The 27,449-nt window shown below is 37.8% G+C and overlaps 1 long non-coding RNA gene across 1 annotated transcript in view; it reads right to left on the bottom strand.

The window, feature by feature from the left end:
• Nucleotides 1-449: 449 nt before the first annotated feature.
• Nucleotides 450-27,449, bottom strand: part of LOC141728346 (uncharacterized) — a 39,706-nt gene continuing 12,706 nt past the window's right edge. The window contains exons 2-3 of the long non-coding RNA XR_012579267.1: nt 1,562-1,593; nt 450-561 (exon numbers count right to left, since the gene is read on the bottom strand). This is a non-coding gene — a long non-coding RNA (uncharacterized LOC141728346). The remainder of the gene's footprint in view (nt 562-1,561; nt 1,594-27,449) is intronic.

Below are 27,449 nucleotides of genomic sequence, written 5' to 3'. Positions count from 1 at the left end.
CAGATGCCTTCACAGACCCAGTATTGGATCAGATTTCTCTCCATTTGGCCTGATTTCCAGGGCAGGCAGTAAATATCTGTAGCTGCACTCAAGTCATTCTGCCCTGTGCCCCATGCACTGTTACCAACAAAGACACATTTTTTCACATAAACACCATCAGGCTGCAGCTGGGCCAATTGCTTGTAGTCAGCCCCTACTTTCTTTGGAAAAGTTCTCTGCCCGTGGGGAAGGCAATGTGCAGCAACATTATCAAAGTCAGTGGAATTCAAATGATTCTCTTTGTCTTGGTTTGCCAACAGGCACATTCTGACTGGTAAAAGTTAAAACAGTTTCTTGCCTGTCCCACTGAAACAAGTACTCAAGTGAGTTAGAAAATATTCTAATAAATAATAATAACAATAATAATAAAAATAAATGTTTAATAATAAATATAATGGAAAAGGAATTGCCTTTGTGTAATGACTTTGGATGTTCAAGCCATGTCTTACATACAGAGTCTGGAAAAGGTGCCGCTGCAGAAGACCACAGAAGGAACCCTTGTTGTGAACATCTCACAGGTTTCTGTTGGCAGAAAAGTGATAATACTAAGAGAGAACAGAGAAACATTGAAGACAACCTGAAGAGGAAACTGTAATGATCCAGAAACAATTGAAAAAGAAAAATGGGGGATAAGTCAGAATAATACTAACATCCACAATAAAAGCTCTCTTCCTTGTTTTCCAGAATAATTAGGCTGATCATTTTCAGAACTTTTTAATCTAGAAGTTGCACAGAGATATTTTTATATGCAAAGTTCATAATTAGAAAAGTATTATAAATCCTCTAAATATAACAATGAAAATGAAAGTGAATCTACTTATAATAATACAATATTATTTATGTACACAATGTATGGTAAGACAGCCTGGTAGTCTCTCAGTCTATCTCAAAGAACTGCAACTTTATACCAAGAAGAAACTGCATTTTAGTTGAAGATAAAACATGCTAAAAATAATTTTACAGTAAGAATCATTTTCTTAGCAAGGAGAAGAATGACATGTTGTATTTACTGTCACTCATGCTTCATCCAAAACACTTTGACATAAAATACATATTCCATGATTTATGAGTCTGCCATCTCATAAGTTGCCATGATGTTAAGTTTTTGTGGTTTTGCACTGATGTTTTTAAACAAGTAGCTATGTCATAAGTGATAATCCAGGAAACCCAGACTGTTTCTGTTTGCTTGTTTATTTTTTATATTATAAGTTTGACTCAATATAATCCTGTCTTTGTGTCATCAACTCTACATCAGACAATCACAGATCATAATGCAGTATTCAGTGCCACAGTTTGCACTGAGGATTAATGCTTTCAGTATCCTAGGACAAAACAATGGTTGAATGGGACTTCTCTTTACATTTTACTTTTTGTCTGAGGGAGGGTGACTGCAGTCACTTCTGTTTAAAATTCTAAACCAGGCCTTTAAAGTCAAGAGAGAAGGGGAAATACATCATTTAACCAAATTCCATATATTTCCCCCCCAAAAAAAAGTGTTTGGCTTTATCTACTGAACTCTTACCTCTGACAGCAGTTGTTGTCTTGGCATTGTGCCTGTAATAAGGAAAAAAAAGAGGGAAAGAAGAACAGAAAGTAAAAAAAGAGGGGAAAGTAAATGGGGTTTGGGGGGGACAGGAGGAGGGAAGAAAAGAGAACAGGAAAAAATAAAGAGAGAAAGAAAAAGAAGAAAGAAAAAGAAGAAGAAAAAGAAAAAAAAAGAAGAAAAAGAAGAACAAAAAGAAAAAAAGAAGAAAAAGAAAAAAAAAAGAAAAAGAAGAAGAAAAAGAAGAAGAAAAGAGAAAAAACAAGAGAAAAAAGAAAAAGAAAAAGATGAAAAAGAATAAATATTTGTAAATGTTTTAGACATGTAGTTTATGCATTGGTGAATGGTTCTTTATACGTTATATTTATGGGATATTTGGTTTGTTTTGTGATTTTGTTTCAACTTTTAAGGAGTGCCGTTAATGTGATTAATTAACAAGAATTTATTGGCTAAAAAATCTGCACAGCCAAACATATGTGATTTTTAAAATGTATTTTTTCAGGTGAAACTATAAAATAGGGTCCTAATTAAGCCCTGCTGTTTCCTGAGATTTTGTGTGCACTGCGCTGGGAAGGAAAGTTGCATGGAACTTTACTTGATCATGGAAGAAAAATCTGGAGAGTAAATTCAAGCATTCTATTCAGTTTTTAAATATAGTCTTCACTTGAGGGCTACGGTGAATTTATGCCCATGTTAAACATTAAAGCTCTGTTATGGGGCCAAATAAGGGGGGAAACTCAAATCAGCTCAAACATCACGAAGGCAAAACTTCAGCACCACTGCAGCAGACACCACTGGCACTTCTGTGCTTGCTCTGAAATGCTGTGATTGATCACAGAGTTTGTTATTATGACATTCTATTACATGCATTCTCTTCCCATTACTTTGCTGAATAGAGAAGCTTATTTTCTATAATGTAAAACAATTTGTAATAAACATAGTGTATTATAAAAGGGATTTGAAGCTTTGGAATCTGCTTTGTGGGGACCTGAAACAGAGACCTTAACCCACTTAAAAGGGAAGTTCTTTCTAAAATTGGGGGGGGATGTTTAGCATCAGTGGTTTGCACAATTTTTTGACAGAACCTGGGTTTGTGTCTCCTGCGAGGTGTCTGCATAAATACTCAGCTGTGCAAGTACAAACATAGGTACTTGAGCCCTGTCAAAAAGCACTGCCACTTTTAAAAAGTGCCATAAATTACCATGGAATCCACAGAAAAATGATAAGCAGAAATTCTAGAATTGCACAGAACCTTTTTTCACTGATTCAGGAAGAAACTATCATATTCCCTGCTGGTAAAGGGAGTAACTTCAATTCACATGTGTTTTCTTGTAACAAAAATAAGCTCACCAGCCAAATTTTTAAATAGATCTTTTAATGCAAATAGTAAAACATTCTTGTTGACACTTTGAGCTGTAAATCCTGTCTCAGTTATTTTTCACTGAAATGTAGAAAAGGAGTCTGCATGCAAATAAATTGTGTACATGCAAATATTTTTTTATATAAGTTCTTCTACAGCTGAATCTCTGACTCTTAAATGGTTTTTGTTAGAAAAAGTGACCGTGGTATGTATTATTTGCACATCATTGCCTTTCTTGTTTCCCTTGCTCCATATATATAATATTTTGGGAAAATGTAAATTATTTCAATTTTCTTTCATACATTTATCTCCATTTTATCTCTTCTACACAGAACTTCTAGATGCAGATTATATCCAGGGTGCATCTTTTGGCTTAGAAATGAAGAGTCATAGAACTTCATAGAGACATTTGTCCCCTTCATTTTAATTTTCTTTTTTAATACCTTTATACCTGACATGACCTGATACAATCGAGCCAAGTGCTATTCCTCTAAAATGGTCCTTGATACAAGGCCTCCTTAAGGTACCTCCCAATGTTGATAGTCCTCTTTAGGCACCAAGGTAAATTCCAAAAATCCCACCCCTTGACTTTTCAAGTGTGTCATACAAAACGCTGCCATCTTCTCTCAGCTTGAAGAATGGGACTCATACAAGAGCACATCTCTGAACAATAGCGCTGTGGCAGCCAGACACCCTCCTCCACAATGGCCTGCCTCAACAAAAATCTCTGCTGACCCCCTTCAGCACAGGCAAACTTGCCTTGTCATGGCAGCCATGTCAATGAAAGACATATTCCAATGAATAAAACATTAGGATGTACCTAGTCCATCCAGCTGCACTGGAGAAGCACACATAAACTGCTTTTGCTGGACATGATATTTGTAGCACATAAAAAAACACCAAAGAAATCAGTGGACTTCAAAATCCACTGAAAATTATTTTTCAGTGGATTTTTGAAATCTCTTCAGCTATTTACATCTGTTAGTCTTTTAATAGCAAGCTTTTACAATGAAAGGCATTTTGCGCACCGAACGTCCTATAGAAACAAAATCCAACTTTTAAAATATTTTTCCAGTTATCTTGTCTACAAAAAGCCTTCAATGACTGTGAAGGATGGTTTTTGCTTAGGTTTTCCCCCCTTTTCAGCAGGTTTTAGGCCTTGGGGTATTGGTATCCAAGTAGTTAAAACTACATCAGCACTAATAACTATGAGCTCATCTTGTATAAGCACATTTTTAGTTAAACACCGCAATCTTGGAAAAAAATGTTAGTGTGCTTAAACAGCCTGGCTCAGAATAGCTCACAATATGACGCATACCACAGGAAATAAAGTGGTATGAGGCACCTACAAAATATTTTTCAAACAAGTCATTGAAGCTGTAAGCCCCATGCCTCAGCTTTAGGAAGTCACTTATTAAGAATCAACACCAGCCGTGCCAAGCTAAGCTCTTGCTCTTGGTGATTTTCCAATTGAATATTCAGGGCCCTGTCTCAGTCTTGTTTTCAGGGAAGTACATGCCTGGAATGTTAGCGAGCTATTTGCTGGAAAAAATGCCCACAACAGGCCCAATGTTGATCACATTAATGCATTTGAGTGGGTATAGAGTGCAAATGATTGAAAGTGCTTCCAGATCTTGGTTGCCGGGGACAAAGCAGGCTCTGTTCTCTGATCTGATGGTCATTTTTTTCAGCGGAGGATGTGGTGCAGGAAGAGGGAGCAGTGCCAATCTCTGTCTAATGGCTCCAAACAGGGCCTGGGCCTGGCTCTTTGGATGCTGATGAGTGGGAAATGAAACACAGATGGGTCAGATGGGTAAGGAGAGGGGGGATTACAGGTCAGGCCAAAGAGTTGGAATAAATTAAGTGCTTATGAGGTACAGAATGGCACATTGTTAAAGCAAACGGACAGGGAAAAAAACATTTCAGCATTGTTAGGCACAGTGTGCAGAAAAAAACATCCCCTCTTCCCAGACCCCTTTCGCATATCGCATCCTCTCTGGGATTACCGCCTGAAGATATATGAATTGCTTTCTTCAACATGGGTACTGCAAGGCTGTGGTGCTCTGCAGCACCTAAGAGGAGGTAATTTTCCAGTAAACACTTCAGATGCCATTTACTGGGAGGAATACTTTGGCTCATGCTCCTGATCATAAGATAGCCAGCTTCCTAGCTTCCTAGAGATTTCCAATAAAAGGGTAGGTAGCCACATACATTTACTCTGGGGAAATTAAGTGACAGAAGGGGTATTTCATGCACTCTCAAAATGCTGAGTCCATGTTTGTGTTTATTTGCTTTCAAATTTTTGCATCTGTATGACAGAAATTGATTTGGGTTAGAGGAACATTTCTAAAGGATTCTGGTTAAGAAATAAAACAGAAGGATTTTCCTGGAAACATGCAACAGCAATTTTGCCTATTATACAAAAGAGGTAAATCCCTTACCACGCTGATATAAAAAGTGTTCTTATTAAATAATATGGACAGAGGTTCACTGCACTTATTTTTGGCATCTCTGTTCCACACATAGTCACCAAAAATGCATTGCCAAACTCCCAAACTCTCTGTTGACTTGCACAGATGTAGGGTTACAGATTTAAAAACCATCACATTAATAAAACTTGAAAGAGAAAAACAAACCCATGACTTTAAACTAAGTTTTCACCACCTAATTTTCTTCAGTCCTCTAGCCCAGGTTCTTTCTTGGCCTATGAGTATTTACCCCTGCAAAGATGATTAAGTAGGACAGGTAAAATAAATTCTGGTCCTTCCACAGAGCATGGCTAGAAATCAGGTGACAGCCACCACAATGTGTTACATGTGAGCATTAAAATTGAGAATAAAGCTATAAAATCTTCGTGCTAACAACCGAATGGCTAAAAGAAGTCCCGAACAACATGCAAGGAACCTCTTAAATCCTTTTAGGCCCAGAAAACCAGTTATCTCTTGAGCAGCACAAATGGCTGGGCTATGCATCTTCCCCCCTCTCATCAGCTTTCAGACCATGATCCACCTGAGGTGTTGCCTGTTGGGAACATCTCAGAATTTCCCAGTATCTCTTTTCTCTTCCTGCCTTTCTCCTTCACAGATGATAACACAAATCTCTGTTCTACATGTGCTGATGAGCGAGACAGAAGGCATCTATGGAGAGGCCAGCTGACATGGCAGAGCAGATACTGTGGAGTCCACAGTTTTTCATGGGTGGAAGCACCGAGGGGAGGAAAATATATTAGACCATCTTGTGTGTTTGACCCTCAATCACCCATTGGCCACTAGAAAACGTGAGTGAACTTTGTATTTTTAAGGCAACGCTTTATTGAATTTTGTTGATGGCTGATGGCAAGTCTTGTGAATGGAGCATCAGGAGATCTAAAGAAACAGATATACTGATGATCAGGACTTTGCATTAAGTAATGCTCAAAAGAATTAGGGTACTAGCAATACAAAGAAATAGAAATAGAAATAGAAATAGAAATAGAAATAGAAATAGAAATAACAGAAATAATGGAGCAAGAAAAAGAAGAAGCACCACAAGTTCACAAAAGTAAAAACGGAAATGCAGTTATAAGAAATGATCTTCATATAGCAAAAAAATCAACAGTCTTCTGGGGGAAGAGAAAGATAAGGCAGGCTATGGTAACATCCAGATGAGAAGCTTTTCTGAAAGGTAGCCTCCTAGAGGAACATAATTTTTAAAAGTTGCCTTCTGAATTTCCCTGCTCCTTCCTGATCAAGAGAGGGGGCTTAGATTTGGTAGGAAGAAGAACAGAGTAGGCACCAGACTCGTCTGAAAGACTGGTATTTACACAGTCAGAAGGAAATCAGGAGAGGTCAGGCTGGAATGCAGCATGCCTTGTGCTCCTATACAGTACCACACTGTCTGAGCTCTGCAGTGTTTCTCACAGCCCATGGGAACGATTTCTTTCTTTTACTTACTGTTCTGAGCAAGTGGCAAGACATTTAGCAAGACATATGCAAACCCATGGATGTCTCTGTCTTTCAAATTTCACTCTAGATAACTATTTCCTAAATAACTGCATTTGGCCTTTTCTTCCGATTTAAAGCAACATTTCCAGTGGTTTTAGACCTAGTTCAGACTGAAAGGAGATTCAGTTTTAGAAAAAAATTGTAGGATGAAGAAGCTACCTCATGCTTGCAAAGAATAAAAGTCTAAGTGAGAGTTAATTCAAAGCATGAGCCACCGCAAATGCACTTTGCCATATCCCATCACTTCTTGAAATACTTAATATAAGCCCCTATTAGTAAGACACTTATACAATTTTCTTGCCTGACCCTGACCATCTGACATCCCCATGTCATCATCTAGTACAGGGTGGACGGCTTTGCTGAGCAATGCTAGTTGTGGTTATGACTTGTCCCTGCAGGACACATCCTTGGGCTTGGGTCATCTTTCAAGGCAGAACAGGCAGAAGTGTCCATCTAGGGTGTCTTGCAGAAAGCACGCGCAGAAATGTAAGTAAGTGTGAACTGTAAGCAATTAAAAATTACAGAAGTTAAATTATGATCAGAAGAGCCCCATGGCCGTGCAGACACAGGTACTGTAGTCTCAGAGGAGGTAAAATGCCCCCTTGTGATCCTACAAAAAATTTTGGCAATGAGAGCTCCCTCATCATAGCATAGCATTAGGTGGTAGCCATCAGAATTACTATGAGGGGAAAGTGAGACCATTTTGTATGGCTGAAAAAACAGTCTGGGCATTGAAAAATAAGCACATTTCACCTTGTTTTGGTATCTCCAACCTGCCTGTTCTTCTGGCATGTAAGAATTTTCTAGGATGAAACATGACTGAATTCTTCCTCACCTTTGAGGACAATGTTTTCCTTACCGAGCTGGAAAGTTCAATGTAGAAAACCCACATAAGAGCTAAATTTGTCTTCTGCTCAGAAGCACCTCTTGGTTTAACAATAAAGGATATTGTTTATTATTAGGCAAAATATTATATCTCATTGGAAAGCTGCTGTTAATGTCACTCTCAGGGTTCTTTATAAAACCTTTCCAGTGGTTTCAAATGCTGTTAAGTAACCCAGACCTCAGAAATTAAAAAAGCTTTCCATCTTCCAGAGCAAATGTAGATTTTAGCTCTAATATTTATTCATGATGAATTCATGATATTAAATAGTCAACCCCTAAATGACTCACTAAGATAATGAGAGGTATTAGGTACTTAGGGTGATGGAGCCACTTAGGTAATGAAGTGGAAGAACCTAGATGGAAAAATAGAACTGATTCTCAAAACCAGCGGTTTGTGAGGAGTGTTTTTCTAAATAAGAAGGGTAACTCAGTATGTAAAAACAGCACTGGAAAGGGAATCTGGTCCAACTTATGCAAAAAGCCTCACTCTTCAGTATTTGCTAATTCTCAACCCTGCCTCTCTGGCCTTTACTTTTAGAACAAGGCTTCTTTAACTCCTGCTGATGCAATAAGTAAAAGCAGGGCTCAGCCTTCAATGTCCAGTGTTAAACTGGTGCTGTGCTGCTAATGTGCTCCATTGTATGGCACTGCAAAGAGTGAAGCCCTCATGCAGTAAGCACCCTTATGGGAAATTATTCCATTATCTGATACATGTCACAGAGGATTTCCTCCTATGTAAAACATTGACACAAATTGCTGAGCTACAAGATTTATCCATTTGCTGTGACACATTTATCACAGGATTTTACCTTCTTTCAAGCAAACATTACTGTACAAACCTATTTCTGTACAAAGAAAATTCGTTGTAAAATATGAAAAATTCAGTATAGCACTTATTCTGTCAAGAAATGTTTTTCCTAGAGTGGGAGTTTCTTGAAGCAGATTTGGCTGAATACAGTACGTTATGACCTTTGGAATAAAATGAAAAGCCTGTGGGACAATACCAGAGTTTGGCAGGATGCAGTTGTCGCTTTTCAGTTTTCACTTCAGCCACTGGCCAAATGCCACACCACAGCCTTGTTCTAACTGTGTAACTCACACCACAGCCATCACCATCTCATGTCCTGAATGCCCTACACCAACCACCACCTACTCTGAAATAAAACATTACCTGTCATCTCTTGCTGCATGTTCCTCATAGAGCAGTAGCAGAAGTATTCTGAATGTACAAGTTGTAGATGCCTCTAAAATATTAATGTAGTTCCACTTTTATCTCCCGTGTCCAGGATTTGCACTCCCAGTTTGCCTTTAAATTTTTCAATATTGTTTTGCAGGATAGATTGCCTGTTGCAGAAAACTATGAATAAAGAAAAAAAAATCATACCTTTAAGGATTAATTTGACTTCTTTTACATGTTCATCTGGCAATCTATAGAAATATCCCCTCAAAGTTCTGAATCTAGCATTCATTACAGAAGCACAGAAAACCTATCCTTAGAAATTCCTAATAATATTGGTCTCAAAATTATACAATTATTCAACAGCATATACTCTGTGTCTGTCTGCTACTTTTCCCAAAACTATTTGGCTAATAATTTTCAGGGAGTTCTGAGTTACTGTGGATGAAGTTCTTACTCAGATTTTACTCAGATACAATTAAGGTAATTTCCCTTGGAATGACAAGAGCTAGCCACCTTGTGTTAAACCAGAATGAAAATAATGGAATTTTCCTGGAGTTATTAACTTATTTTACCTTTCCTCACTGTTGTACTTTGCTCTAGGTACACAGAAGAGGTTAGCAGTTTTCAAATATATGCAATTTTGATGAAAAGTACCCAGTAAGAAAGGCCAAAAAAAAGTTATTTCAGAATCTCAGTCTTTCTGGAAGTGGAGTTTTCTTTACCTTCTGGTAGATGTGTGGGTACCAGGAGCCCAGAGGGCTGCAGGCAGCTCATCAAGACCTGCAGCTTGAGAGAAGAGCAGCTGCCAGTTACTGACTTCAGGCATAATAGAAGATACTTGTTTTCCTCACCAGACAAAATCATCCAACTTGAGAAATGGCAGGAAAAAGGGATCAGGTAGGGGATTGTTCTTCCAATGCCTCATTCAGTATATTTGGTCTTTTCTCCCACTTTAATGAACATGATATGTGTAACTGTTGGCTTGCTGCATTTTCTAACTTCAATTATTTAATTAATTAATTCCAGAAAATTAATTAGTTGATGAATAACTAAAAGAAGTATTGGATAGGACCCCAGTATCTGGTTGGTGTACAGGTGTCACATGAGAAAGATGTGCTAACAGATGAGGATTAAGATAATGAAGATTAAAAAGTATATATTTTTGTCTTAATATTGCAGGATAAAATTATGAACTTAAAACCTTTACATCTGGCAGAAGGGATTGATGGAAATCATTGGACAGATATCAACAGGAAGCAAGGTTGAAGCTCAAGGTACAAAATAAATGCAAATCAAAGATGTGATCAGATAACAAGGGATTTTCTTCCTATGATACATTTTCAGAAATGTTAATTATTAATATTGGAGAATAATAATGAGGTGCTACACCCTGTGTCTTTGAGGTTGCAGTACCTGAGGGATCAGGAGTCCATGAAAGATTCTGTCATGATTGATCATATTCTAAAATGCAGCAAAGTTAATCTTTGTTTCTCATATGGCCAAAAAAAGGGTAGCAGCAGCAGTGAGCCACATTGTGAGCTGTGTGGTACCAGTTTTATACCAGCAAAGTTTCACTAAAGTTCAGTTGCACTGATATAAAACTTGCGCAAAGTGTTGAAAGCCGTGCCTAATATATCTACCTCTCTTGCTTGAAAATCAATATTAGCAAGGTTTTCCAGACGTTGTAGTGCCTGCACAAGCTGCTTTTCTTGGACCACTCTTGGGTTGCACAGGATCACTGCAGAGGAGGAGGGGAGGGAGTGTTCAGATCCGCCCCCAGGCCTGAACTCTGTTCCCCAGTCAGCGCCATGCTCTGATTTATAACCTGGTCCAGGAATCTTACCTACAATGCAGCTATATCAACACCTGCATCCTGGGAAAACAAATGCTTTTTAAGGTGAGATTGTTGGGTACAAATAAGCTGCAAAGCATAAAGCTGGCTCAGAGCCTGGCCCAACAAAGGGCATTGGGCGCTGCAATGCTCAGAGTTGCTGGTTTCAGAATTAACTATTAAAGGGATCATTAAAACGACATGTAAAATCAGCCTGTTACTGTGAGGTGCTAAGTGCTTCCATTGAAATACTTTAAGGGAACTGAGCCTTCTCTGCATCTTATAAGACTGGACCCATATTTTCCAAAAATGTGATGAAATTATGCATATTTTTTTTTACATCTTGACAAATCAATTTCCCAAATGAGTGTTGAGTTCACAGAAGGGGCAGTACATGTTGCATTCCATTAAAAAATTTACTAACCATTTTTCTTTTCCTTTCTCAGCTGATGTGTATGATGTGCTGTGAACACCAAAAATTAATGTTAATTTATTTATCATTAAAAATAAGGAAATGAGGGTAAGCAGCAAGAAGTAAAATCTGGAAAGTGTGAAAGTATGCTCTGTATTCATTACTTATATAGAAAGGTACTATTTTTGTTTCACTCGATAATCTCAAAGGGACACCAAATAAATTGAGGGTGACTGAACTATTAAAATTGCTTATTTAATGGCTTCTCTCTTACTAGAGGAGAAACTTTTCAGTCTGTTTAGACTGAAACAATCTAGGTGGAAAAAATCTGGTCCCATAGATTTGCTTTGGTGCCAGTTATAAACCTCTCTGCCCCAGCTGCTTCATTTTGATCTTATTTAGTTACATTTCCATAAAGATGAACATGAAAACTTCAGTGGAGACTACCTCTAGATACAGCAGAGATTAAAAGGTAATTGTCCTCATATGAAAAGTTATTTCAGGCTCAAAGGTTGATTATCAGACAGGTATCTAACTATGTTTGATTTCTACCATAATCCAAGTGGTGATCATACCTCTAAAGTAGATACTTGCTTAAATATTTCTCTCCTTAGGGAAATACTTTGGTCTCTTTGTACATACAAAATGCCTAAGTTGGCTTGGAAAAAAGATTTGGAGAAGCCCTTTATAGAGATGTTAATCCAGGATGGAAGGAAGATTGCTGTGGAGTGAGAAAAGACAAGGAGGAGACAAGCTGGATTTTTAGAACAAGGGAAGGCAATGAAAGGGACCCTAGGAAACAAGGGGCTAGTACCAAAAGTGGGGTTTTTCTTCTGTCTAAATTGGTGTTCTGTCTGAATTCTTCTGTCTCATTTTTTCTCTGTATTTGGGGACTAGATGGCTCCTAGCTCAGGTTTCCTTTTATAAATATACTGTAATCTCAGCAGTTAATATATCTTGTAGTTCCTTTATGCTTAGAAAAACTAGATTAGTTGTTTCAGAGAATCCCAAACATGACTGCTAGACTTTCATTAGCCAAATAACATGGACTTTACTAGGTGCTTACTAGTAAGATGACTGAGTAGTTCCACTGAAAGATCAAACAAGACCAAATATTTAATATGTTTCTACTCATAAGCTGGTTTTCCCGATCTGCAAGAAAAGAAAGTGAAGTTTTTCATATTGCTGCAACTACTATAATCACTGTTAGAGTTTATATTTTCATGTACAGCCAAATTATCTCTTCAATTATAACCATTAATTTGAATACAATACATAGTATTTTACAACTAAAACGAATGGAATTGTAAACTTCAGGAATTTTCCCAACCAGAAAGACAAGATAGAAATACAACATCAAAATCTGTGAAAGTTAATAAGGTTTAGCTTAGTAGGAAATATCTTTTTTACAAGGACGAGGTTTAAAATTGCTTCAGAAAAATAGAAGTGTAGGAGCCACTTCTCTTTTAAGAAATATGTCAGTCAGTAGTCAGTCAGTCAGTAGTCATGAAAAAGATGATTTATTGTAGGATTCTATGCCTAAGTTTTAGGTGTTTAAGTGCAAGTGTGTGCTAACATGCTTTTCCAAATAAAAGCGTATTTAAGCAAGGCCTTAAATTCAGAATTGAACTAGTGCCTTCAAAGTCTAAGACACCCCTCAAGCCTGGATTTATCTACCTGCTTTCAACTACTTAGTAGAGACAACCTAAAATAGTAGCCTTGTCATCCTACTCTCTGCTGGGAGATTTATTGAATATAGATGGAGTGTAGGGCAAAGCAGCTTTCACAGTTAAATTCTTAGGTTCAGTGGGATGAATCCAGCTCAATCCTGGACTGAATCTAATCTAAATAAATGGTCCTTTGGCTTTCAAGTCACCTCATTAGGAAATGTGGGAGAAGACTGAGTTTGCAGTACAACATGAAATCATCTAAGAATATGAAAACAGCAGAAAGATGATGTAGTCACCAACAGTTAAATATTTGCCTAGTAAATGGGAAAATGGGAATATAAAATTCTACCTGAGGGGATTCAAAACTTTCTGCTTTTTGTTTCTCAGATTATGGTTTCAGCCACTGCAGTAAGGGCCATGGCAAGCCAGGATAAGACCACAACACATTCTTCCTCATGAAGCTATGTCATTGTTCAAAGAAGAATTCAATGTTTCTAACTGAAAGAGAAAATAAGGAGATATCTTAATATTGTGTTGCACTGTGATTATAATGGTCATCAATAAAGGATGTTGTAAATTCTCATCCTTGCCGGCCATGCTCATTATGCTTTTTAAAATCTAGTGAGACTTTAATGGAATATTAGTCTTTCTCTAGTAGAAATGGAAGTGCTGGTGTCCTGACTTGTGCATTCATTGCAATTGTTGCTCACATGTACTTTTTTTTTAATAGCAACATGTTACAAAAGGGTTTGTATTTAACTTAACTGACTACAGTTGTACCTGACTTAACTGCCTACATATAAATCTAGGAAACTAAAATTCCTGTAAGTAGTAAATGGAAATTTCATGTTTGTCCTGGACTTGACTTGAAACTTAAATGTTACATCCCTTGTAAATCTGCTTACTGATTATCATATGGGTATCACATGTTAAAGAAATAAGAACTTATCAGAATGCACCATGTGAATGTTGGCATAGTGCAGCAGTCAGAACCTGTGTCAAGCCTGTAGCTCTCTGGAAAATTGGGATGTAGCTGGATCAAGTTGAACCAGACCACTCATTCTGTGTCTCTGCAATACGAGTGACAGTCAGACACTGAAAGACAACGAAATTCAGAAAACAACTTTTTGTTTTATTTTTACAACAGAGGGTTATGAATGGTTTTCATCAGCTAAGGTAATTAGAAACCTAAGATTCACAGAAACATGTATCTCTTCTAAGAGATGATGCAGGAGGAGGGAAAAACCAACGGAGAAATCTGTGACTGATCTGTGACATCTTGCAACATTAGCTGGCAACTCTCTGATAGAAAACAGGTCACAGGAACATGGAGGAAAGCAGGGAGGAATAAAAAAAGGATGATTTATATGATGAACCTAGAAATCATTATTAGCAAAACAGCTGGCATTCAACAGGTAACAAAAGCGTTAACTTAAGAATGAAATTTCCCAAAGACATTTTAGGACATGTCAGGCCGTCTGATACTTTAGTGAGAGATTTCAAACCATTGTAAGACAAAGAAGTAAGAATAGGAAAATTGCTGAATAAGCCAAAATATCAACAGCTCATATACAAATGAAAGATCTTCTTACCCTAAAACAGATTATGATGTTTATTGCTCTGGGAGTAACAAAAAAGAACTACTAGTGCGTATTCATTTGCTAGTCATTTAGATTAAAAAAGAGACAAATCTCTGCCTGTTTTAAGTTCTGAAGATTATGTGTCTATCTATCTATCTATTAAATGTGACAACTTTCCCCTGCCTATGAGAGGAGACATATTTGGGAACATGGAAAATGCCAAATAGCTTTCAACAGGGTGCCCTAAGAAAAACAGAAGGTATTTGTTCACACTCAACAGTCCCTTTGAGAAATATTGTTTCTGCAGACTACCATTTGGGTTCTTTCCAGCCCCTGAGGGGTTTGACTGCAAAATATAACATTTTTCTTGGTAGGGAGGATACAAAAGACTATAAACATGATGTTTAACTATGAGAAGAAAAAGCTGTATTGCATAACCAGATGCTTTTGAAAACATGGATTGGCTGAGATAAACCTGAACAAGCAGAAATGTAACCTCTATGTGAAGACAATAATATATGTGTGTAAGACAGTAAGTGGTAGGTCACATCAGAGTTGAGGCTTTCAACAGCAGGCATGTTTTAGTAGATGTGAAATTGATACAAAATGATTTGAAATTATGATTCATGTATACACTCTTAGTCTAACAGCCTAAAACTGCTTACCTGAGAATGTTACTGTACAAAGTTATCCAGAAGACATGAGAAACTGAAGCAAAGAAGCTCTGATCCTGAAATATCATGACATGAGGAGCAACATTAAATTCTTAGAAGATGCTGCAAAAGGGCTATTGACTTGGTCTGCATGTAACAGTGCAACTGAAACTGGCAATCAGTGTTTTATATCCACCATAGATTTTAATAAAGAACAAAGAGCAATTATTCATCTGCTCAAATCTTTGGCCTTGATCAATGGTGTAAAAAATTTCATGCTTTTGCTCATGAGAATGTTCTAGTAGCTTAAACTGCCTGTAAAGTTGTTGTCAAAGGTAGAAAGTACACCAGAAATACCCACCCTAAAGGGAATATTCTTTCAGTTAAAAATGGCTGACTTGTACAATAATCTGACAATCAGCAGCACCCTTTCTAGAGGATTCAACAGAAAAAATGGGATCAACATTCATCAAAAAAATTGTTTATCAATCTCCTTGTTTGAAAGTGCAATCTCTACTTGAAATTGAAAGAAGATCAATGGTGACTTGAGAGTATATAAAAGGCAATTATGGCAAAAGACACATATCCTGTATCACAAAATATGGTTTGATGTCTGGCTACACTTTGTGAATATAATGCTGTAACTGGGGGGAAAATGAACATGAACAGAAGTAGTGAAAAGTATGATGTCTGGCAATATTAAGAAGGTGACACCTTAAGAGAGCCACACAGAAACAGTGGCATGTTTTCCACCTGTCTGAAAGGGGAAAATTAAGACATCTTTCAGAAAATAATCCTAAAAGTTGAGGTATAAGACATGAAAGTGAAAAAACAAGAGTAGTACTATCTTCTGAAAGCAATGATATTTATTACTTGGAGAGCCTCAGTGAGCCTTAACTGCCTCACAGACCAGATGAACATCCTCAGCAATTTTAATTATTTGACTGATTGCTCATATGTGCAATGGTGTATTAAGTAATACTGCTTTTCAAGTGATCTTATTCCACACCTGGATGTCACAGACACCAGACTTTTAAAAAAATGTGAGTAGGGTACTGTGAAGTTCTCAACATTGTTTGGCAAAGACAGTTAGACCCAAGTACAGAGAAATGGGTTTTATGAAACCTTCAAGTCAGAAATTCAGAGCAGTGTTCACGGTGTGTGAGTGAATAATAAGAAAAAAAAAAGTATTTGGATCCTTTGGGGATGGCAAAAATCTCCCTTTCAGTCCCTGTAACATCAGCAACATACACTTAGGAAATATTCCATTTTGTGATTTCAACACTTGGGATGCAGTACCTGCCCAAACACCCTCTGGAGGAACTGAACAGTCTCTAGAATGACTTTGTACAATGCCTTCTTTTCCATTAAAACCAACATACAGCCTCAGAATACCCAGCTTGTCCTGTGAATTATGCAGGGTTAGTCTGAGGAATGTGTCTCTCTCATCTGCCTTGTTTTAAAGATTAAGCACTATGCTCTGTTTTGCTTGGGTCCTCTGTATGTGAGGGATACGTGGCAATGGGAACACAACCCAGCAAAGGAAGTGTGTGTGTCAGTCAGGAAAAAAGGAATGTGATCTCTATGGGGAAACTTTACCAAAAGCACAGGAGTACCAAATCCTATTTTCTTCTCCTTGTTAACTATCACTGCATCAGAGCTAAGAGGAAGCTGATAAATGCAAACAGTTGTTTTGGTGTAAACATAATTTCAGCTATAACCATTTTCAATACTTGGTATCTATCACATTACAGCAATACATGTTCTTTGTGAACCAGGTGTTCACACTGGGAGAGGGAGGCAGAAAGTCTTGCAACGTAAGGCTGCAGGCACTTTAAGAATAAAAGGCAGAACTTTTCAGATTTTATACATTCTAAAACCTTCCACAAACAGATATAGCTAAAGCTATAGCACCAATACTTTTACTTCCCCTCAACATCATTTTACGGCTTTCAGTTTATGGAAATATTTGTCCAAGTTTGGTTCAAGTTGTCTTTCAGAGACTTTTTAAGAGTCTAATGAAATCTTGAGAGGAAGGGGTGGGCAGGCTATTACTCCAATCCCTGCTGTTATAAAACACCTTTTGTGTGGAATTTGTGTGAATCCCTCCCCAGAGGTGCAGAATGCAATAAAGATAAGAAGGGCTACACCTTGCAGCACAGATCCATGGGGCTGTATGAAAGGGGCTGCACAGTTACCAGCTGTCTGCACTGGTTCCTTTCTGGAGAACAGCTGGAAATGCATTCTCCAGAGATTGCATCTGGCTGGATTCCTCTGCATTCAAATCCCATTGATCTGGTTCCGTCCTAGCCCTCTGTACTTGCAGTTCAAAGAACAGCGAGGTCTGTAAAGAAATTATTGCCATATTGTTCAATCGGCCACAGTGAGCAATATATAGGATTATAATCAGGAACACATTAAGGAAAACAGCTCGGTGGAGATAAGCTGTTTGACTGCATACGCTTTTTGATGAGGGCTTAGTGCCAATCCCAGAATAAAAAAGATTAAATGTTTGTTATCAATTCTTTTGAACTGCTGGCAGAACATGTGGTAAAGCATTTTTGATTCAAATTAAAAGCATCCTAGGATAAAAATAACCCTGTTCTGTTAGACCTTTCCAAGTGAAACCATTTGTAAGCTGATTTATTGTCTTTTCCTTCACCTCCTTCCACCAGCATGATTAACATATGCATTTCTGAATCACATGTAAGCCTGGACAGGTATTTGTCTTGTTACACATCTGTGGAACAAATGGCAATACAAATTATATACAGGACAGATGTAGATTTTTAAAGTCTCGGCAAATTCTATTTGACTAAGGGCATAGATAAAAGTTTTATTTATCAAACAATTTTTATTGTTTCTTTCCGGTGGAGACAGTTCTATGAGGAGTCAGCAGGCTGCAAGTGACAATATTGATGCAGACCCCATGGTAGAGCAGGTTTATAATCAGGAAAAAACCTGTAGGAATGGAAATACTACCAAAGAAGAAAGGAGATATGCACTAACATTCTTATGAAATGCTTATCACTGCATTTTGTGGCATCTATTTTTTTATATCTGGGAGATATTATTTTTAGAATTATTTTTTCAGTCTCTAGAAGAGTTTAAACTGGCACCAAGTGTACCAGAGAGACTGGAATTTGACAGATTCATGCTATGTTCATGGAGCCTCCCACATAAAGACAGGTTTATGATGTTACCCCATGTAAATCACCAGGGCTGAGAGAAAGAGCTACGTTTGCACTCACATCCTGCTACACATAGAAATACCATATTTTACACTGGTTTTGAACTCCATTTTTAGTGAGCTGCCTAAAGATATACAATTGGATAGGTACTGATTGTCTGGACCAGAAAATATATGTAATAACATTAACAGAAATATCCAGAACAGACTGTTCAGCTCTGTTGAAGAAACAGAGGTTAGAAAAAAAAGTCAGGAAATTTGGAACAAGAAGATGGATTTAGGGGGCTAAAAACATAAAGTGATCTTACATTCAGAACATATTTCTTCTTTTGAGAAATCCAGTCTAATAATACTAAAGGCTTTTAAGCAGTACTATTTTTACAACCTGTGGAACTTGACAGAATTGCTTCAATTTCCATCAACTTGGGATTTAGAGAATTTGTGCAAGGTCTAACATATCATAGGAACACATTTGCACCAAGTGAGGAACAGCCATTTCACATGTGTTGTAGTCAGGAGATGGCAGCCTGTTGGGACAGACTTCCAGGAAGTTGCTGACCAAAACTGCCAATGGCTTTTGGCCAGGGGCATTCCCAGGTGGCATCTTTGTGGAGAGAGAGAAGTGTCCTTCTGCTTAAGGCAGGCTTCCCATCCCCCATAATGAGATCTCAGCTGTTTGTCACATCTCAGACATGTCTGTAGAGCTTCTGCTTCCCAGTTTTGTCCCTGCCATTTTGCATGCAGCCCTCACTCTCTCCTCAAAGGTGACTCACTCTCAGTTTTGACTGTAGCAAGGTCAACTCTGAGAGAATCCACTCTTACACATCACTTTCTCAAGGAAAAATCCTTGAGAATTGAATTGGTTGTGAGATTTCACTGAAAAGATGAAGTCAAAGGACTGCAGAAACTGATGTATTTTCTGGAGTCTGGCAATTTTTTTTGAAATCGCTGGTTGAAAGTTGCAGTAGATGACATGAAATTATTTTAAGATGTGAAATAAAATATATGGGACTTAAATTGAGCAGGAGACATTGACATTAGTGAAATATTTACTGTAGTAGATGCTTATGGTAGTCATACTCAGGCTTTAGGCCAAAGCTTGTGTAAATTACTGGCAGAGCAGTGTCAAACTTGGTAAGGAACTCAAGAGCAGCAAAACAGGGTGTATCAGCCTGGGGTCTGGCCTGGGTCCCAAACACAGAGAAAGACTGCTTTGGTAGCAGAACTCAGGAATCAAGACCCATCCTACCACAAGCATCTGTAGTTCCTTGGCCAAGAGGCATTCTGTTGCCTGGAGGTGGGATCCTGATTCTCCATTTCCTGCTTCTGTCTTTTTGAAATAAAGCCTTAGTTACATGCTCCCCAGGTTTACCCACTTATTTCCTTTGAGGGCACAATCAACCCATGCTGCAGTTCTTATCAGAAGCCTGTCTGCTGGGAAGTGTGAAGAGAAAAAGTCATCCAGACTCACTGATTTGATTTACCTGGCAAACTAGCATTACTCATGTTTTGGGGGATAGAAAGAGATGTAATTTGATTAAAAAGAAATGTGATATTAAAACGTTCACATGCCATATATCCAGTGGGACAGTAAAAGGAATAATGAAAATCAAATTCAACAGCCTCCAGTCCTGTGGCTGCAACATTGCTGCAAGATGATGATAACACAAAAGTTTGGATGTGACTCTTGGAGAAAAGATTAAAAAATAAAAACCAGGAAAAACAGAGAGGAGATTAACTTTTTAAAGAAGGAAAATAAGAACAGAGAAGAGAGCTAGCACTTACCCAAGTGAAGCCCTTCTGAAAACTACAATTTTAGAATTATATATTAGAATGGATTTTTTTTTTATTTGAGAATTTTTTTAAGGCAAGTGAGGAGTAGCTTTAGAATGGAGAGTAGAACAAATTGTTTTCACTTAAGAATGGCAAAATGTTGTATAAAAATTAAAATTAATTTATTATCTCCAAAGCTAAAGTGACAAAAATAAACTTGTAAGTTAATTTTATTCTTAGATACACAGCAGAAAACTCACATTGAATGCACTGCATAGGGAAAGTTAAATAGTTATTCCTTTCTATAACAAAAACAACAAAAAAACCTAACTGAAAGGTAAATACATTTTTATGTCCTTTCATTCTTTTTTTCACCTCTGAAATCCTTTATTTGTATCCTCATCACCTAGTAAAAATATCCCAGAATAAAAAACATTTCTTCATTCTCAGTTTTAGAATACTTGGCACTACTCCTATTTCTCAGAGAAGGAGCTAAAAGCAAAATAAAATACCTTCAAAGCAACCACATCACACATTTTTTCTCTTGGCTTCTAAAGTGGAAGGCACGTACCTGCCTACCTGAGGAACCTGATTATCCATTGCCTTGTTTCTATGCATGCTCACACAAAATTATCCAAAAGAATTGCAAGCTGGGAGCCATACACCACTACTTTGGGTTTCCATTTGGCACCCAGTTTGCACCTGCCTTTCCAAAGGAACAAAGAACTATAGATTTGCAACAATAAAGGTGTAACTTCACAAGTGTTTTCTTCACAAACACTACTTTCTCCCAGACTCTCCCTATGTCTCCGCCTTCCCTTCAGCACAGCACTCCTTTGGCCATGAGCGAGCACATCCCACTTCCCAAGGGACAAACAGTCCTAACCAGATGGGTAACAAATACTAGAAAAAGCTAGACTACTTGGAAAGGATACTTAGAAGGTTCTGTGAATACTTGGCCAGTGTTTGCCTGAAGAGGTCTCACACTCTGTTATCATTGCTTGATATGCAATTTTTCTCACCAAATTTTCTACCCTTTCCATTCCTTAAGAAAACTTTTAATTTTCATCCAAACACCCATAGAGATGTCACTGTGTAGAGATGCCACAGTAACTACATCTCTTAGTCAAGAGGGTTTCTGCTCTTTTTCATTGCTGCATAAATTGAGTGTTCCCCACAAGAGTCCATTAACTTTATAGGGGCTAACTATAAAATTGTTCAGACTCTAAAATAGATGCAGCCCTAAAAAGGTGTTTAATCTAAGAAAATAGGGAGCATTTCTGAGCCAAGTTTTTATCGTGCTTAGTGTTCCTTTGTGTGTTTAAGATAGCACAACTGTCAAAGGACATGCTTGCAGCCAAGGCAGAGGACCTCAGGAGTCCAAGCAGGGAGGTTATTTTCATATCCATACATAAAAATTTACTAAATCTATGCTTTGCGAAGGGACACAGTTTCAGAACTCTCCTCACAAAAGAGCCTCCATGAAAACCATGGGCACACATGCATACCTTTGGCCTGGTCTCCCTGTAGCATCTGCAAAAGCCAGGGCTTAACTTACCTTCTCTCCAAAGCAAAGAATGGCCTTTTCAGTGGCACATATCCAAGAAAAGTCTTGGGAGGCAGAGCATTTCTGGGATGGTATGGCACGACTTCCTTCCTGCTTCCTTTTTACCCCCAAATGCTACAAATTTACTGCAGGCTTTCATTAGCATTGAGCTGATGCCCTGTCATCTCCAGCTCAGATGCTCTATTTAGTCAGCAAGAAAGAAAAAGCCGTGGCCCCTCTTCCTTCCCAGTCCACCATATCCCACCTGCTCTCTGTCCGCCTGGTCTCAGCAGATCACTAACTGAGAAGCATCAGTTCAGCTGCACCTGACTCTTTCCCTCGGGGAATCCAAACCATTGCCCAGCATCAAATTAATGAAGGAGATTATGGCAAACTTGTTCTTCATGTTAAGTGCTTGTGGAACATCAGTGGAATATGGTTAATACTGTGCAGTGCAACTGTAGGAATTCACTAAAACATGAAGTCCTGAAAGAAAATTCTTACTACATGGAACCCAGATCAAATTATCTGAGTTTTTCCAAAAACAACCTCAAGACAATGTTATTAAGAGAAGACACCCAGAATATCATAAATAAATAATTTCTGAAAATTGTTTGAACAAAAAAGCCCAATGCATCTGCAGGAAGTGGTTCAGATAACTTGGAGAAGCTCCAGTCTTGCTGAGTAGAAGTCTTGGCAAGTTTCAGGATCTTTTCATATTATTGTTGGCAGGCCACTGCCTACAACCCTGATACCTTCAATTTCTGGGGTACCACACTTGAAAAATTTTTATGGCTAATTTTGCAACAGGCACAGCAAAGTCTGTTTATTCTTTATTTTACAGTAGCATTAATAGGGAAATAAGCATGTGAATTGAAAATATCAATTGGCTCAGCAGTTTCTCATATCTCAAAAAACTGCAAACAGCCTGTTCTCATTTCTCATTGACTTTGTAATTTTTCATTTGAATCAGAGAGTATCTATTCCATATAAGGAATCTAATATACTTTAAAAAATTATGTGCTTGATATAAGTTTCATTTTAAAGTATATGCTTTGCAGATGTCATTTTCATGGAATAATTTACCCAGAATTCAAAACAAGTATTAGACTTTCAAAACACATTCAGTATGTTATTCACATTGTTGATAATAGCACAAATACAAAAATCTAGAATCAAGAGGGAACCTATGTGATTACTCTGGTGACTATGCAAAGACTACATATGTATTTAGCTTCCAAGCAGATAATTCCATATTATATATTAAAGTCTTGGTTATATCTGAACAAAATTTAGTCTAGTCTAAAACCCTCTTTTGCTCTAATGGGAACGATAAGCTGTCATTAAAGCCTACTAAGTCAAACAACTTTTCATAGTAGAAGATGTATGTTATGGTAGCTGTTTAATTAAAATGTATCCCACTGGGCTCATGAATTTTCTATATTATTATTTGGACAAAGAAAAGAGGCAGATAGAGTATAGCAAATAGACTGCACCAAAAAAAAGAGTTGTTTGTTCTTATAATTTTGCTTTTATCAGGACCCTCAAGCACAAGCTGCACAGGAGCAATTGATGCATTCACAGGTACAATAGGCCATAGTATGCTTTTCCAGTGTTATTCAGGAAGGTGTTTCACTATGATTCTCACTGTGTACTGTGGAAATCCTCTAAGACTTCTCAGCCTCATTTTGTTTATCTACACATTTGCCATTACCAGATAAACTAAGATGTTGCAGTCAAAAAACTGATTAAAGGTTGTGACATATTGCATTATGAAGGCTTACTGTCCCCTACCATTACTCTCAAATTTATATGTTCCAGATACATCTACAGTAGAAAATAAATCATCACTTGTGGAGTTTTTTCCATTTGTATTTCTTAAGTCTTTTACCTTCAAAGACAGGGTGCCTACATTCACATAATCTGCTAGGAATGGCTATGTCTGCTCCCAGACTATGACAAGAAATTATTTGGTGTAGTCCTAAGTGGAATAGACCAAAATCAAACCATGGACTGTTTAAATAAAAATATTATGGATGACTGAATTCCAGTAGCCAGGTTCACTCCTTAGCATTACTTAATTTACCATTAGACACAAACCCATCAAAGAATACACCTAACCTAGATGTACAGCTTATCAGTTCAGATGCGTTTACTTAAGCTAATGCCACCATGTTGCTTTCATTGCTAAAGAGTAAAGTACATACTCCTGAAGGATAATTAATTTCACATAATTTAACTGTCTGTATTAGAGTGAGATTAACCATTCTTTTCCCCCTGTCTAATGTTAAAGAGGACTCAGGTGACTAGCTCAAGTGTAGATGTCCACCACAGATCAGGTGTTTCTCTCCATGGACCCTCCAGAGAATCCATTTTTACTGCAAGGAGGTAGCACTGATTCCTTCTCAGTCTCTCATTTTCTCTCAAAAGCTTATACTAGCATTTTGTTTTGGGGCAGCAGTATGACAAAAAGCACTGCTTGAAAGTATTTTTGCTTGTTTTGCTATGCAATTACTAATAATTAAATCTGTCTGGAAGTTACACAAAAGCCCTCTATCCCTGTGTTTCCAGTCAGTCTATGCCACAAGATGAGAAATCAGATATGTTAACAGAGCAACTCAAACCCTTCCAAAGCTGTCAACTTTCCTGAAAAATACATCACAGACAATCAGGAAAAAGATTAAAGCTCCAGAGGATGCCATTTGATCAATTTCCAACTGATAATGCAAATTCACAAAGCATTCAGTGGCATATGACTGCTGGGAATCAACCTGATTCTATTGTTGGGAATTTGCTTTGACTGATCAAACTATTAAGTCTGCATTGTCAGCTCCCTTTTTGCAAAGCCCCTCAAACTTGTTCAAGCAGCATGAATAAATTTAATTCATTATTTATCTTGCAGTAAAGAGTGCAGTTTTATGTAACCTTACAAAAAGAGTGATATTTTCTTTGCCCAAAAGCTTCCAAATTGAAGGCAGACAAAAACAAAGTGTCTGGCAAGGAGGAGGAGAATGTAACTGTAGAGATATTTGGATGAACACTGCACTAGATGTACTTACAGTTTTTAATGTGCTGGATTTAAAACTGTGCTATTTCAATTTTGCATCTCTGTAAATCTGGTAAAATCAATAGAATTCAAGGGAGTAAAAAGAAAAAAGTTACAATAACCAACCTGTACCTTTAAACATAAAAATCTACTTACATCTGTGATCTGTGAGGAGATTATCTGCTTTTTCAGAGATATAGAAGGAGTTTAGAGGAGATGCTCATTCTTGATTTTAAAAGGTGTCAAGCATATACCTGCTAGCATGCACTGTAAGATGTCCAAAAATACTCAGGCTGTGTTTTTCCATTAATAAGATTTGTTGAAAGAAGGTCATTAAAGCACAAGACAAAAATATAAGTGATAGTATAATAGCAAAGAGAAAAAAAAAGAAAAAAAAAGAAAAAAACCATTTAGTCAGTATAAAAATTCCAAATCAGCTTCTCACCAAACATATAAATGGGATTAATTTCCCTTTGTATTTTTTCTGACAAGAATGTCATAATACATTTTTCAGTCACGTTTTTAACTACGGGTCAAAATATGTAGGTTTAAAATTGCCTACTGTTTTGGGCTTTACCTCACAGAACTGCTTATGAGTGCTTAATTTTAAGGGATCAAAACCCTCCTGTCCTCTAACAACCAGGAATATTACTGATAGTTTCAAAAGAATTGAGAAAGCAATCACACAGACTGGACTTCTCCTTGCAATCCTACCTCCAGAGAATCTTCAATTGCTTTCTGAAAAGGAGAAGCCATTAGAGGACTAAGGTGCAGTAAAATACAACAGGTTATTTTCATTTTCATCTGTCTAAAAGATGTTCAGGAGGCAAGAAAGGCAGCTTGCTCACCAAGAAGCTGGAGCAACAGGCATATAATGATGGAAAGCTTACTTTGTTTTTGTCTTCATAAAACACTTTCCAGAAGTATGTAGAGAATACCCAGCTAAGCATAACAGAACCTGGAGTTCTCAATGAGAACATTTTTAATTTTGAGTCAGGTTCTTACCTGTATTAAACTCTAGACTTGAGGGATGCCTATACCTTTAAGGAAGCCTGAAGCCAAGTAATAGCCCTACCTAGGAATGAAGCATATTTGAATCTTGTTTCTCTCATATTCATAGAAGGATCTTTTTACAATTGAGATAAAAGCCTACATGCACCTGGGATTTACAGCTTGAAATCTACCTGACTTGGAGGTAAGAATGAGATTGTCCTCATTATGCATCTGGAAAATTTCTTTTCAAGCACACGGCTAGAGGAACAAGTTGTGCTCAGGTTTCTGCAGAGTTGTTTAAGAGTTAGGGAACCAGATGTGTAAGACCTATTCCCTCATTTTCAGAAAAAAACAGTCCCACAGCTCCCACCTCCTTGGAAAATACCTTCAACCACCACAGAGCCTTAAGCTGAAAATTTTCCACTCTGCAGAGCAAAATGGGGCCATTGGGAAAATAAGCAAGAAGAAAGCTGATTCTCTTATTTAGTGATGAGCACAATGCTTTCAGGAAATAAAAAGCTTTTAGATTCTCTTTATCTACACCATGTGTGTTCAGTATTCAAAACACAAAGTTAAAGCAAAACAACTTCAGACAGTCCAATTCTCCTCATCAGAAATCTATGGAGTCATTTGCTCCTGGATAATCTTGCTCTCTGTCCTAAGTCTGGGGAGTTTAAAGTGGATTCATCACTCCTTGTAGTGCAGTGGCCTAAAACAGTTGAGGAGGGCTGGAATAACATTTAGTTGCTGCCTAGTTCTGCGTCCCCAAATTCAGGAAGAACATCGAGGTGCAGGTCCAGAGAAGGGCATCAAAGCTGGTGAAGACACAAGTCTTATGAGGAGCAACTGAGGGAGCTGAGGTTGTTTAGCCTGGAGAAAAGGATGCTCAGAGGAGAATTTATCACTCTCTACAGCTACCTGAAAGTAGCCAGGTGGGGGGCAGTCTCCTCCCCCAAGTGACACGATGAGAGGAAGTGGCCTCAAGTTGTGTCAGAGGAGATTTCAATTGGATATTAGGAAAAAAATTATTCACAGAAAAGCTTACGAAGCGCTGGAAGAGACTGACCAGGAAAATGGGGGAGCCACCATTCCTGGAGGCATCTGAAAGATGCATAGATGCGGCACTTGGGTGTTGGGAATTTAGCTGACTAGAGACTGGAAAAGTACAAGGCCGTGGCTAATTCCAAGTCCTGCACCTGCAAGATAGCGTGTCCTTGGGCCCAGCTGGGTATGATAACAAGTGGACAGAGAGATGTGGGAAATAGAGAACGTAGGCCCAAAGGAATGAGGAAGAGTTGATGGTATAGTTTAACCAATAGATCGCTTGGCGTACAGAACATTCATAAGCTTATTACTTGCTGTATAAGTGTCTGATGCTCTCTTCAATAAACGGAACTTGCTGTTGACTCATATTGAGCCCTGAGCTTTCCCTGCACCCGACAAATGGCTCATCCCCAACAAACACCTCATTCTGAGACACTTGGGGACATGGTTTAGTGGCAGACTTTGCAGAGCTGGGTTAATGGTTGGACTTGATCTTAGAGGTCTTCTCCTACCCAAACAATTCTACAGTTCTAAGACTCCATGACACATCTGTGCTTTAAGTTTATTGAGGTTCTTCACCATTTGATGAATTAAAACACATCCAACTCATTATTAGTCCTGCCTACAAGATCTTGCAAGGGGATAGATTAATTTCAACAACACGAGATGAATACTATCTGAACCTCTGCTGAATAGCTTTGGTTTTGCCTATATTTTGTCT

Source organism: Zonotrichia albicollis, chromosome 2 (assembly GCF_047830755.1).
Source record: "Zonotrichia albicollis isolate bZonAlb1 chromosome 2, bZonAlb1.hap1, whole genome shotgun sequence".
Lineage (NCBI taxonomy): Eukaryota > Metazoa > Chordata > Aves > Passeriformes > Passerellidae > Zonotrichia > Zonotrichia albicollis.
This window is presented reverse-complemented; position numbering and strand designations above follow the sequence as displayed.